Below are 9,708 nucleotides of genomic sequence, written 5' to 3' on the forward strand. Positions count from 1 at the left end.
AAACTCCACATCTTAATCTTTTGTGTCTTAGATAAGAAAAATGCAGCCTCCTCCTCCATGGAAAACATTTTGATGGTTTCTCAAGAGTTTTAAGCATAGAACTACAATACCACCCAGCAATTCCACTCTTGGGTCTACATCCAAAAAAATCAAAAGCTGGGGCACAAACAGATGCTATACACTAATGTTCACAACTTTATTCACAGTAGCCAAAAAGTGGAAGCAACCCAAGTGTCCATCAGCAGGGGAATGGATTCTGACACAAGCTGCAGCGTGGATGAACCTTGAGGACATCATGCTGAGTGAAATGAGCCAGTCACCCGAGGGGCCTAGATGAGTCAAATCCATAGACACAGCCCTGGTGGGTGCCAGGGGCTGGGGGGAGAGAGGAACGAGGTGTTACTGTTTAGTGGATACAGAGTCTGAGTGCAGGATGATAAAACTTCCTGGAGATGGATGGTGGTGATAGTTGCACAACAATCATGCCACAGGGCTGCACACTTTAAATGGTTAAATATATGTCTGTTTACAGATAGTGTCCTCAAGAGAGTGTTCTGTTTAACGTCTCTGCCTTCCGCCGTCCAACAACCGGTCATGGATTGTGCCAACCAGTTACCTGTTGTCTCACCTCCATGACGGCCCTCCTGTGCTCTGCCCTGTGATGCCAGGGCCCCAGCTCTGAAGGACACCTGCCAACACCCCTGCTCTTCCCGTTAGACCTGCTGCCGGGAGGAACTCGGGGGGCTGGGAGGAGAGGAGAAGGGACTTGCCATTTTCCCCCCCTCTTTTGCCCTGCAGAGACAGCTGACCTTCAGCTCCAGCTCCCTGGCGGACCCTCAGCTGAGCCTGGCTGCACCCACCGGAGGGGCCAGGGCAGTGGCACCGCTACACTGCTCCTTGCAAAGTCTTCCTTTTTCTACCTCCAGGATCCTTGAAGTGCTATTTCAAGTTGGTAGGTGGTTTTATTTAACGGTTTAATTAAAGTTTTGACTATTAAAACTGAAGGGTGGGACTTCCCTGGTGGTCCAGTGGTTAGGACTCCATGCGTGGGCCACAGGGGATTCAATCCCTTGCTGGGGAACTAAGATCCCTCGTGCCACTGAGTGCAGCCAAAAAAAAAAAAAAAAAAACTGAGGGGTGAATATTAGTTGAGGACGCAACTAAACAAGAGATTCGTCTTGCTTGTCTCAAGCTGTAAAACTACCTAAAATTAGTTGGTGGGTATTTTCCCCCGCACAAATGACTTGCATTACCAGGGAGAGAGAAAGTGCTTGTCTTACGGATTATTTATTGCCTAGAAGTTGTAAGTAGGCCACAGACTGCAGCTGAGGGTGGGTCAGAACATGATACATGGGCTAGTATTTATGCTACGATACCGTGGTGAACAAAGGTGAAGTTTATTGCATGGTTGCTCTTAAGCCAGGTCCTGTGCTTGGAGCTGTAGGGACATGACAGAGAGAGACCACAGACAGACCTTGCCCATAAGGATAAGTTCGTCAGGTGCAACAGACAGACCCCTAACAGGAGTGCAGGGCAGAGCTTCCATCATGAAAGGACGGGTGCAGAGTCTGGGAAGCGGAGGAGGAGAAGCACGGCCAGTGTGGGGAGAAGGGGTGGAGGGAGGTGGAGGTGCTCTTCCTGGGCCTTCAGGAAGGAGTAGGCTACTGACCGGTGGCTAGAGGGATGGTGTATTCACAAGCTGTTGATTTGAAACCAAAGGGACCCTCTGGAAAAAGTAGACCTCATAGTAAAGCATGCACTGCTATCCCCATGGCTTATAGCTTCCTGAACACTTGGCCGCTCCTTGGAAATGTTCAATTAAGCCTGTTCTCATGGTAGAGACAAGGCAGTGACTGGAAATGCAGTCAAGCTGTTTGCATGCAAAACCTAGAGCATGTTTCATTCCCATAAATGGACAGTTATTACTGAAAAAGGTTCTGGATATCTGTGTCTCTGTGAGCTGAAGAGTTTGGTCCATTTGCCAACAGGTCCGCTCTTCCATAGGCTTAAACCATAACCCTTTTTGACAATGTGAGAACAGGATAAACCAGCCCCAATCCACCCACTATCGACAGAGAACTTGCCGCACACGCCCAGTGGGTGGAAGTTCCCAGGTGCCCTCCCAGCAGAGACAGCAGGGCCCCAGGGCAGTGAGGACTTAATCACCCCTGTTGACTGACGCAGGGCTGGGGGTTTAAGGCTGTTGGGCAAGATCAACAGTAGAATCCCTACATTGTACTAGGTTTCTTTCTTTAAAAAATTGCAGACCTTTCCAAAGACAGCTCAGCAAATGCTTGTGCTTAAAATGCATTTTATTGTATGGAAGAGTGCGTTTTCTAAAAGGCAAGGGGTGCTGCCGGGGCTAAAGCTCTCTGGAAGAGACTGGCCTCAGGGTGTATCTCAGACCCATCAGGCCTACGGGGGTCATCATCTTTACCTGTAGGGTCAGCAGCTTAAGCCGGTGGTTAGCTCAGGGACCCCTCAGCCCATTAAAGATGTATCTCAACTTGTTGAAATGCCCTTTAACTCTGGAAACAGCTTTTCAGTCCATAATTCGAACCAAAAGATTTTAGTGTAAGTGACTTGTTAGTTTGAATCCCCATCAAAGTGTAATCTGGTGTTGCCGAGTACCAATAACTGGATATTGAATTGAGCAGGAGAATGTTAGGTACCTGAAGGGGAATCATGAAAATAGGTAAGAAAATGGTTTAGAAAGAGAATGAGGCCAAAAACAACTGGGCCAGCTTCCATTTGGCTCTCTCCTCAGCCAGGCTGGACAGACTACGGACGTGCACCACACCACCGTCTCCCCCAGGCCTCCTGCTCCTCCCTCTTGGATGGTTGCCACCTACGGCGGCCTGTCATGGGACCACGGAAAATGTGTCCAATGCAAGCAGAAGGAAGGAAATTAATAAAGATGAAGCATCAATAAATGAAATTAAGAACATAAAAATAATAGTCAATAAACCAAGAACTGTGTCCACACAACAATTTTTAAAAAGACTTGGGGCTTCCCTGGTGGCGCAGTGGTTGAGAGTCCGCCTGCCGGTGCAGGGGACGCGGGTTCGTGCCCCGGTCCGAGAAGATCCCACGTGCCGCGGAGCGGCTGGGCCCGTGAGCCATGGCCGCTGAGCCTGCGCGTCCGGAGCCTGTGCTCCGCAGCGGGAGAGGCCACAACAGTGAGAGGCCTGCGTACTGCTAAAAAAAAAAAAAAAAAAAAAAGTTAATTTTTAAATGGGTAAAAATTAGTCATTAGGGAAATGCAACTCAAAACCACAAATGAGATGACTTCACACCAATGAGGATGGCTATTACCAAAAGAACAAAGTAAGTGTTGGCAGGGATGTGGAAAATTTGCAACCTTTATGCAAGGTGGGAATGTAAAATGGTACAGCCACTGTGGAAAATGGTACACAGTTCCTCAAAATATTAAACATAGAATTACCGTATGATCCGGCAATTCCGCTTCTGGGTATGTGCCCCAAAGAAGTGAAAGCAGAGGTTCAAATAGATATTTGTACATCCATGTTCGTAGCAACATTATTTAAAATAACCGAAAGATGGAAGGAAGGAACGCATGTGCCAATTGATGGATGAATAAAGAATGTGTTCTGTGATATATACTTACAATGGAGTATTATTCAGCCTGAAAAAGGAAGGAAATTCTGACACCACGTGCTACAGAATGGACGAACCTTGGGGACATTGTGGTGAGATAAGTCAGTCACAAAAGGATATACTGAGTGATTCCACTTGTATGTGGGACCTAGGGCAGTCAAATTCACGGGGACATAAAGTAGAATGATGATGGCCAGAGGCTGGGGCAGGGGATAGGGAGTTAGTGTTTAACGGGTACAGAGTTTCCATTTGGGAAGATGAAAAATTCTGGAAATGGCTGGTGGTGATGGCTGCACAGTAATGTGAAATGAATTTGATACCCCTGAGCTGTACATTTACAAATGGTTGAACTGGTAACTTCTATGTTACGTATATTTTTACCACAATGAAAAAAAAAATTAAAAGAAATGGGGGGGAAAGGTATCTTTTAAACGATCATAGAGAAGATCGAGTTACCCATATCTGGAATAAAAGAGGGACATCATTACAGGCACTTAAGACATCAAAAGAATGATAATGAAACACCATAAACTATTCTGTGTACATAAATTTAACAGCCTAGATAAAATGAACGAATGTATTGAAAAATGCAAACTGCCAGAGCTCATCAGGAAAGGAAAGAAACAGGAAGTTTTCTCAACCTGCTGAAGGTCACCTACAAAACCCAACAGCTAACCTCATACTTGGTGGTGAAAGAATGATCACTTTTCCTCTAAAATTAGGAATAAGGCAAGGATATTTGTTCTTTAACTAACATCACACTAGAGGTCCTAGCCTGCTGTAGAGCACAAATAAGAAATAAAGGGAAATAAACAAAACGCTCTCTATTCGCAGATGGCATGATTGTCTACATAGAAATTCACAAAGAATTTAAAAGAAAACTATTAGAGCTAATAAACGAGATGGCAAAGCAAAGGTGGCTGCCCCTCCCCCTTATTTGTCACCCCTTCTGCATCTCCCGCAGGACTGATCCGAAAGTAACTTACCGCAGCCTGTTTTAGAAAAGCCGATAGAAGATGCAGTGGTTGCCCATAAACTGGATGCCAAGAACGATGTTGGAGGAGCCCCTCATCGGTCTAGCACTTGCATTAGGCTTTTTATTTTCCATCAGGATTGAAGGCACCCCCCCCCCATATGCTTGGTGCTTTTAAACATACGGACTGCTCTTCATCAGCTGCACAGTTACCCGTACTCCAAGCTGTTAAATTCAAATATCTGCTGTTCGACTTTGTCAAAAATTCCGTGGCTCGTAGTGGACAAGCCGTAGTCTCCGTTCCCTTCTTTCTTGTTATTCCCCAAGTCGGGACAGCTCATAGGAGAGCTGGGTAAGGAACCCGTGGTCTTCACTTCCAGGAATTGTCTTCACTGTGCCCTGATGTCATGCCTTCAACTAACATGGAGCAACCCCAGGAAACCTCTCATGCAACCCATGCTTACCTTGAGTGAAGGGATGTGGTTGAGTGCACTGTTAGCCTGAATTTATATTTATTTTTTTTACTCTACTTTAGTGCATGTATTCATTAAGCCGTCTAAAATCCCTTGGGAAGCCACATGGGCTGTATAATGCAACGAAGTATCTAGTGGTTCAAGGATCATCTCTGAAGGACTTCTGCAATGATGCAAACGGTCCATTAGGGGGAGCTAGAGTACTAATGCTAAAAATACTGCAGGTTAAAATAACATCGTTTGCAAATTGCACAATGTTTCTCAGTCTTTATTATTTTCATGTTTTCCTCTATGTATAAAAGGCATACATAATTTAAAGGTATCATTTGAATATATGGTATAATTTAGGAGGGGAACGTGAATCTTAAAACTTATGCCCTACTTTTTAACAGTACTTTGAACAGACCTAATGAATTTGGTTTGAACTCAGGGGAATTTTCCTAAATCAAACGCTGAAGTTTTTTTAAGCCTTAAAATGTTTTAGATGTAAACAGAGTACAATAAGAGTTTTAAAGATAATTCTTTTGGTAAAATGTATTGTTTGCTTTTTATCTGTCACTGAAGGAAGACAAAAAATGTATTTTATTCACTAAATCTACTTGGCGTTTACTTTTTAAATTGTAGCCATGGACCACACTCAGAGATTAGGACTCACAGCTGTGGGCATATATTGCAGGACCAGTTAAGGAAAGGAGTGGGTGCTGCCAGGTAAGGAGTCCACAGAAAGCTGAAAGGGAGAGAAGCAAGGGACTGGTTTCCTCCAAGTGGCACGGTCCCCGTGAGCCTGGGCAAGGAGTTTAAAGAGGACACATTAATGCCAGATACAGCATGAGGAGCAAAGAGGCCAGAAGTACAAAACCTTCTCCAAGGAAGAGAAAAAGAGTTGCCAATGTGAATTTTGTAAGTATGTAACCCTTGGCCGGCATCCCTTTGGAGGGTAATGATCTAACTTACACCAGCAGGACGTAAAACAGGACTCCTCTGGCTACAGGATTGTGTTCAGTAATGATTCAGTTTAGAGCGTAAGCAGAGGATATGAACTTACCTCTGGTTTCTCTCCTTGGCAGTTGGGTTTAGGCAGAGAGAGTGCTTGGAGAGGCCACAGAGAGGTGAACAAGAGAAGGAGGAGAGAAATAGCAGGTGCTGAGGAAAGGTCGTTGTCTCCTGGTTTCTTAGAAAGTAGGGCATCAGCAGCAGGTGACCAGAGGGATTCCAGGGTGGCGGGGGTCCCAGGGACTGGACGGAACAGGGCTTCTCAGCCCGCAGGCTCTCCTGGACATTTTCTGGTGTGGTTCTGTTCTGTGTTATTCCAGTCATTTTTATGGCGATATACATAAAGAAAAGGAGGGCTTCCCTGGTGGCACAGTGGTTGAGAGTCCGCCTGCCGATGCAGGGGACACGGGTTCGTGCCCCGGTCTGGGAGGATCCCACATGCCGCGGAGCGGCTGGGCCCGTGAGCCATGGCCGCTGAGCCTGCGCGTCCGGAGCCTGTGCTCCGCAACGGGAGAGGCCACAACAGTGAGAGGCCCGCGTACCGCGAACAAAAAAAAAAGAAAGAAAGAAAATGACGCAAATCATAAGTTGTACAGAGGACAGGTTTTTCTCAAAGTGGACAAGAAAGAGTAGCCTCAAAACCTCAGAAGTTGCCTCTGGTGTACCATCCTAACTGCTAACGCCATAGCCTAGTCTGCCAGCTGTTGAACTTTACGTAAATGCGTCGTTTGTAAGGTGCTCTGTTGCACAGAAAAGGGCTGATAGGGACATTGTTTCTCTTTCATGTGGTGGACATAGGTGTGCACCCCTGTTGGGAATACCTAGGGGAAGGATTGCTGGGTCATAGGGTGTGCTTATATACTCATAGATACCAACGAAGAAGTTTCCCACAGGACTGGTACCAATTTACAGTGTCTATGTATCCTGTTACTGAAAGTGGGGTCTGGCTGCTTGCTGTTCAAAAGCCAATAAAGAGCAAGGTTGGTGGAAAGGAAAGTTTGCTTCATTTCGGAGGCCGGCAACTGAGAGAGAGGGCAGACTCCTGTCCAAAGGCTGACTCCACCCTGACATCAGTGGGCGAGAGCTTTTAGAGGGGTGTTTCAGGGGTGTATAGTCGGAGGGAGGGGGCTACATGCACAAACAGCACAGTCAGCCTTGACCGTCATCTTGAAATTGGTCATCGGTGGTCTGACCAGCGTCGTCTTGATTGCTTTAAGGACAGTTAGTCTTCAGTTCCAGGGTTGGTTTGCTCCCACTTCCTTGAGGCCAGTTCTCAGAATTGTGGCAGCTTATGTCATGGCTACAGTCTGGTCATCATGTAGTTAACTTTTTCCACCTGGTGGAGGTTTCAGTATCTACAAGACAGCTCACAGGAGACGGTTCGGAATATATCTATCTATAGCCCTTGAGAAGGAACTGAAGGTCCTTGACTGTGCTTAACGACTAAACTATTATTATTTAGTCTTGTTGGACTGTTTTCCTTTGCTTCTTCATTTTCCCACTTCTCTGATTAAACTTATTCTTTTTTAAAAAATATTTATTTATTTATTTGGTTGCACCCGGGGCTTAGTTGCAGCATGCACATGAGATCTAGTTCCCCGACCAGAGATCAAGTTCCCCTGCATTAGGAGTGCGGAGTCTTACCCACTGGACCACCAGGAAAGTCCCTAAACTTATTCTCTGACTAAAGTTCTTCTACAGACAAAAGGCAGGCAGAGGACATGGTGGGGAAGGACCATAGGGTCCTACTCCATTTTAATACCAGTGGCTCTATAATTAAACTACTGGCATTTAATATTACTGTAACAATAACAATCTATTATCTTATAATAAACTACTATAATTATTCAAATAATTGAATAAATAGTCAAATACAATTATCAATGATAATTATATTAATAGAGTCTCTTAACAACTGTATATGTTCAGGCCACTCAAGATGGCTGTTCTCTTGCTCTCTGTACATCCGCTGCCCAACCAGGGCCTGCTTCACCTACACCCTACTTACAAGACTGACCTCCCTATGTACTTGCCCCAGGCCCCAGCTGGTGATTATTCTTATCAAAGAGGGTGGTGAGGGGCAAGCCCCTCTGCTGGTTTCCCTGGTAACTAACTAATGAGCCCACCTGACATCAATTCCCCTATAACTGGCAATCTCCCCTTCCCCCCCACCCACCGCCCCCGGGAGTGAAGACTGCCCCTATGTCCTGCCTGCTGTCCACACGGCGGGGTGTCGCTCCAGGAACCTGCTTCAGATGCATAAGCTCCCCCATCCGTTAAACCACTTATGTTTCTCTTGCTGACTCTGGGCTCTTTCTTCGGTCTTGAAGCTGGGCAGGCAGAGGGTTTGTAGGCCTGTGGGGTACAGCCCAACGACTTAAAATTGCCCATCTTTTTTCATTTTATCCATTTTGATGGGTGTACTGTGTCATTTCATTGTGGTTTTAATGGGGTTTTTTTCCATTTTTTCTATTAAGTTGTCTGCCTTTTACTTACTGATTTGTAGACACTCTACATATCCTGGATACTCTCCTAAAGTATTTGTATAAAGCTATAAATGCTAACTCATGATACCAGAGAAACCGATGTCTTTGAGCAGACAGAGCCTCAGGGAGAAAATCGTAGATGATAAAGCTCTTACTCAGTGGCAGCTGGTCTTCGCAGGACTGGTTCAGAAAGCTGCAGGTGCCAACGCCATTGTATGAGTCACTTCCAGGAAACAAGGGTGTAAGTTAAAAGCAACCCAAGGAATATGTGACTCTGACTTACTGGAAAACTTTTTTGTCTCATCTTCCAGAGAAAGTCACGTCTAGAACTTGAGAGCAAGTTCTAGAACGAGGCATTCCTTCAAACTGTGGTCCACATGATCTATTGGCAAAACAACCAAGCTTCAGATCTGGCTAACAGCTTGCTCTAAAATGAGCCCCACTTGGCACTAAGCAGAATCCTGGCATCAACTCATTGTTTGGGAAACAGTAACATGGGTTCACTCAGATGAATTTATAAATACTGGCCATTGTCACTCAAGAGTTAGGCCTTTCAGGTTAGGCTGTGTGAGAGTCAGGAAGGCTGGAGGCTTTCTCAGGGGTGACCTTCCCACTCCCGCTCTAATGCCTGGTCTGCAATGCCCAGCAGGCTCGCCAGGGGTCCTCTTACTTCAACAGTGACAGCCAATTACTCACCCAGTTGGCCCCCTGGAGTATCTTATCTCTCACCAGGTGGATAAGGGCTTGGAGAACAGATTTGATGAAAGACAGGAACTCCTGCAGATTTGGCCTTAACCTGACAATAAAGCAAAACTGCTCAAAACCAGCCTGACCCTTTTTTTGCATTTTGACCCTGGCATAATTTATGATGACTATTTGAAACTAAATAGTTTCATTTAAATTAAAGCCATTTTCACATTGCAAGAAAGGTCTGATTTCATAGGAAGAAATATCAATACTTGAAGTTTAAAGGCAGTGCAAAATCTCCAGCCATCGCCGGCACTGATACAAAGCAGTTGGTGAACTCCTGGGTGCTGGTGGCCCCAGCCTTTCACTTCCATCACAGACCTGGCTTTGTCATCGCCAAGGTCACTCCCAGCCCCTCCCGGTCACACGCTGCCTGGGACTCTCATTTCCTTTTGCCTTTGGCTCAAAAGATCCAGAT

General features: G+C 45.7%; 1 long non-coding RNA gene across 2 annotated transcripts; it reads left to right on the forward strand.

The window, feature by feature from the left end:
- The first annotated feature begins 168 nt into the window (after positions 1–168).
- LOC136792622 (uncharacterized) lies at positions 169–7,176 on the forward strand. Of its 2 annotated transcripts, XR_010836683.1 has the most exons (5): positions 169–361; positions 533–952; positions 2,768–3,327; positions 4,583–4,943; positions 5,741–7,176. It is a non-coding gene; the product is annotated as an uncharacterized lncRNA (long non-coding RNA). The 2 variants fall into 2 exon arrangements; XR_010836682.1 differs by lacking the exon at positions 2,768–3,327 and having other exon boundaries at positions 4,583–7,176.
- Positions 7,177–9,708: the final 2,532 nt, after the last annotated feature.

Source organism: Kogia breviceps, chromosome 15 (assembly GCF_026419965.1).
Source record: "Kogia breviceps isolate mKogBre1 chromosome 15, mKogBre1 haplotype 1, whole genome shotgun sequence".
Lineage (NCBI taxonomy): Eukaryota > Metazoa > Chordata > Mammalia > Artiodactyla > Physeteridae > Kogia > Kogia breviceps.